We start from the raw sequence: 5,121 nt of genomic DNA, 5'->3' as shown, positions 1-5,121 counted from the left end.
CCCCCCCATATATAGCATCCTTTCTTGCCTCTACCAGCTTTGGCAGCTGCAATAGTCCCTTGGTTCTTTTTTTATTTTAAAGAGAAAAAACTCTAAAAACAAAATTTCAAAATAAGATGATGGGAAGGTAATAATGGTTAATACATTTTTTATTATCTTTAAATTAATCAGAGTATAAGATACCAGCATTTAATTTTTTTTTTTTTGAAATACAAAAAAGTTAGATCATTTAATAGGCATGTGGTATAATGAGGAACAATTAAACACAATTGTAATTAGTGAAATCATTGTTGAAAGCAAAGTATAATTCTTTTTGTTATGGTCCCATGAGACAGAGTTCAATAAATCTGACAAAACAAATCATTGTCAAAGCCCAAAATTTTAACTTTCGATGTTTACTCTCAAGTCTGCTGTTGTAGCAAGAAAACAGTCACATACCACACAGGAGTGAGTGTGGCTGTGCTGCGGTGGAGCTTTCCCTGCTGTGCTTTAGGGCACCGAGCATCTGACATTGCATCCCTGACCTCATCCATACTTTTTTTTAAAAAGTCTTTATTTATGTGGCACAGGGTCTTGCTACGCAGCTCAGACTCATAGTGATCCTCCTGTTTCAGCCTCTCCAGCACTGAGATAACGTGCCTGCTACGACACCCGACTGTGGTGGCCAGCGTGACATGCAGTATCCGGGGTCACACCTGGTCCTTGTACTTGCCAGGCAGGCACCTAGACTGCCCAGCTATCTCCTCACCCCCACCATACTCTAATAACTCCCTCTGTTTACACACGTCACACCCGAACTGGCCTCAGTGTTTGAAAACATGATTCTGCTTTCAAATTCTTCCTGCGAATCTTTTCCATCACATGAAGCACACAGGCCCAGCTGCCAGCAAGATGACGGTGCATTGTCCCCTTTCGTTGCTTGTAATGTAACCCCTGGTACTCTGAGGACCACCATGGGAGCAGTGAGGAACAGACAGGGTGGCTTACAGGGAGCTACCAGCATTTAATTTACCATACAATATTAGCACAAACTTTTATTTTCAAAGAAAGCTGGAGTCTAATATGTACTTTAAAGAATATAAGTAACAATATCAGGTTCTTTTCATCTTCTGAAAAATGCTGTTTTATGTTTAATTTGAGAGTAAATACCTATTTTTAATTTTGGTCTATTCAGTTAAGTCTTATCCTAATTATTGATTAGGTCTGGACAGTCACTGTTGACTTGAGATATACTTTTGATTAAAGAAATAATACTGTTTAGGGCTGGGGATAAAGCTCAGTGGCATAGTGCCTGCCTGGCAAGGTCCTGAGTTTGGGGTCCCAGTACCAAAAAAACCCCCAAAAAACAAAAAAACTGAAAAACCCTAACCCAGCAAAAACCACCAACAGCCTTCCCCCACCCCAAACAAACAGACAAAACTGTTTCAACTTGTTTGTTCTTTTATTACTTTAGCAGATATTAAAATTGGCATAAAATATTTGAACATTACTATTTGTGGGCTGAAATAACTGTTATGGGGCTGGGGAAATGGCTCAGTGGAATAAGTGCTTCCCTGGCAAGCACAAAGGCCTGAGTTCAATCCCTGGTTCCGTAAAAAAACAAAACAAAACAAAAAAAGCTGTTATGGTATAGTGGTCATTATTAGCTAGAAAGGGTATCTGACTTTGTATTTAAAAAAAAAATGTCAATTTGTACTTTCCTGAATAGTAAAAAATATACTGATCTTAATTTGATACAGTAGAGGAAGAAGAGACAAGGTGAAATCAAAGAAAATTTTCACATAAAGTTTTTGCAGACCCATTTTTTTTTTTTTTTTTTTTTTTTTTTCAGTATCAAGGATGGAACTCATGACCTTGCACTTGCCAGGCAGGCTCTTATGCTGCTGAGCTGTCTTTCTGGCCCAAGGACACATATTTTTTGACTTTGCTTAGCAATCAATGATCATTTTTCTGTCTACATGTTTTTGTCTTAAGACTACCCCTTCTATACACCAGAGGGGATGTTTTCTTCATTTTGATAAAACAAGGTTAGATAAAACCTATTAATTAATAAATCGTAACCTATTAATCTGATCAACTTCTCCCTTTATTTATTTTTTTGTGTATTTTGGGGAAGGGTCTACAGGGTGTTCAGGGTCACTACTAGATTGGACTCGTAGTGATCCGCTTGCTTACAGCCTCCTAAGAGCTGGGATTACAGGCGCACGCCACCATGTCCAGTCTCAGTTGCTGTCTCAGTGTGCCCTGGGTGTGGAGCGGGCATGGAAGGCCCAGGGATTTAATCTGCCAAGCTATTTGGCTGGCCCTACTTTCTCCCTTTAAGGTTTGGGAGAGAAGGTGGTTACTCCTGTTACAGGTGTGTTCTACGGTATGAAAATGAAAATGCCATGACTCCAAAGTACATTTGGTTCTTTTTAAAATATGAGAAAGGGAATGGAAGTGTGAGTTTATAGATCATATTTTAGTGACCTATTGTAGAATCGGGTCCATTGCCTTCTCTGCCTGTTACAGATTATCCTTACAACTGATGAGGAGGTGCATTCTATTAATTGGGTAGTTCTACTCTGATTTCTGTCAACAGAGAAGGCTAATATTGTGAACAACTTGGTTATCACTCTGGGACTATACTTTTAGAATGTGGTTGATTTCTTGGCTGCTTTTGTAATAGTTTTGGTGTAGATAGTGATGGTAGATTTAAAATTCCAGATTCTAATATTGCACATTTCACATGGCACAGTTTCTGATGTGAATTTCTTTGGGGAAATTGGATATGGATCTAGGTGAGTCATCATGCCACCATTTTTGTTAGGATTGATCCTAAAGTAGAAAGTATTTTATGGGTTTGGATTGAAAATGAACCACATATGAAATACTGAAACTCCTTTTGCAGATTGACATTTTTCTAAAGAAAGTACCAAAACCTGGTTTAAAAAGGTTTAATAAAGAATAATAGGTGAAATATGAATGACAGACTTTTGGAAGGTTATTTATAATTTTGTGTGAGTAAACTGATGAGTCTGGAAGAAATTTTGACGATCTTGTTGCAACCATTGATACATTTTGGTCAGTTCATTTTGAAACTGGTTATTATGATAGATTAAAATCTGCATACTAAATAATGATAGGACCAGATTTTAAACTTCATAGAGTGAAAGGCAAATTTCAGAGGCTTCTTTGTTAAATATGTTCAGTTGTACTGAAGATGTAGCTCAGTGTAGAGCACACGCTTAGCATGTACAAATTCCAGGGTTCTATGCCTAGTACTGCAAACAAATAAAAAATCAAAAGATTTGTTGAACTTACATTGATTGACTTGATTCATCCTTGAAGCCTCACTGTGGTCAAGAGAGACCATAATTTGTGGTTGAAACTGATTTATTGTCCAAATGTTTTTGTGTTTATAGAACTGATTATATTGTGCATACAATTCTTTTATCACTCTGCATCCATTGTCTTTGGATTTTTATATAATACGATATATTGCTTGCTTATGAATTCTAAGAAATGTCCTTTAAGAAGCAGTATCTAAGTGACTGATACTTTGGCGTAGAAGAGAAAGAAAGTAGCTATTTGTATTATTGTATTTAGGTTTTTAAATATAATATTGCTGTATATTTGTCTGGACCTCTGTGTTCTCTTGTATTCACAGCCAACTCCACATACAGTTCTTTAACACAGAATCTGCAGAATGTCATTGTTGAATAGTCCATTGTGGGTGGGCCCTTGCCCGGGCCTCTGTTCAGTTGTGGGACTTGGCCACATTCCTCCCCTGTGATTTGTACTTGTGTCTGTAGTTTTCTCTGTGCTTCAGGGGGCTAGAAAGAATTCCTGTAGCCTGGCAGACCTTGAAATACTTAGTGATCATAGAGGTGATGCACCTTGCTGCTGGAATATGGCTGTGTGTAGGAAGAGAATGTTGAGGAAGGCTGATGTAGCCTCCCTTTGGTTCACCAAACTTGGAACAGGTTTGACTGTAGGCTCCTCAGGGAGCAGATCCTTTATGCTGTCTGTTCCCTACCTTTCTCCACATTTGGTTTAGTTGCAGTAAAGAGGGGGCATCTGTGTTAAGGTCATCATTTCTGTTTATTTTGAAAGTTAAAATTATGTAAATAAATGACCATATCCATTCTCCTGCATAGCTTTGTTTGTAGGAATCATCATTCCCTAAGCAGAGAGATGCTGAATATATCAGTGATCCCTTGCTTCCTCCCCTGCACCTTGCAGGGCTGAGCACATTTTAGATTCACCTTTCTGCACTTAGCTGTATGTACCAGCTCATAAATCGTAATATGGTTGGGAATCTAATTTTAGGTTGGGCATCCTTGCAAATCTCAGTGTTTGTTTTCATTGGTAACATCTTTTATGTATTTGTAATATGGAGTTAGTAAATCCTGTATATGTGAAGTAGAGGATTTGCCTTTTTTTTTTTTAGTGCTTACAATGTTTTCATTGCATAGAGTTTGAAATTAGATGTTCTTTTTCCTTTTCTAAAAAAGTTGATTATTTTGGACACCCTATTTGCCTGCCTGTTTTGCAGCATTTCCAGTGGTGCTTCAGTATTGCTGTGTATTCCAGCTGTTTATGGAGTCTTTATGTTTCTCTGCATTTTTTTGTTTTATTTTTTTGAGGTATATACACACAGTTATACTTAATGGAATTGCATCCAGCCAGGTGTCCATGTTCTTCTTGTGAGGAGGCAGAGAAAATCACCTCTCCCAACAATTTCCACCTTCTGACCAAGGGAAATGTGTCCTGAAGAGCTGCACACAGATGGGAGGCAACTTGTTTGCTTGTTCTGCTGCTGGAGCATTGATTTAATTAGAAGACAGGCTGTGGGTGGCCATGTGCAGACAAAGAAGCACCAGACAGCCAGTTAGCTTGGGACAGTAAAAGTAAGTTATGCTCTTTTAAAACACTTTTTTTTTTTTTTTTTTCCAAGTACTGATTCTGATTCTTGCCTTTAGTACTAAGGGGCAACTTGGAACTTACTGATTGTGTTTAGACATTGGATACATCTGTTCTTTTTCTAACACCCTAGAAATGAAATGTGTTTTTTAGCACAAAGTACTTACTTTGTGGAAAAGAGTGGGTTTTTTCTTTCTTTTTATTTTTTAAAATTTT

At 37.8% G+C, this 5,121-nt stretch overlaps 1 protein-coding gene across 2 annotated transcripts in view; it reads left to right on the top strand.

The window, feature by feature from the left end:
* The window catches only part of Tasp1 (taspase 1), a 251,661-nt gene that overhangs the window by 18,295 nt on the left and 228,245 nt on the right, over positions 1 to 5,121 (top strand). The window lies entirely within an intron of this gene.

The sequence above is a fragment of the Octodon degus genome, unplaced genomic scaffold, assembly GCF_000260255.1.
Source record: "Octodon degus isolate 3935 unplaced genomic scaffold, OctDeg1.0 scaffold00060, whole genome shotgun sequence".
Classification (NCBI taxonomy): Eukaryota; Metazoa; Chordata; class Mammalia; order Rodentia; family Octodontidae; genus Octodon; species Octodon degus.
This window is presented reverse-complemented; position numbering and strand designations above follow the sequence as displayed.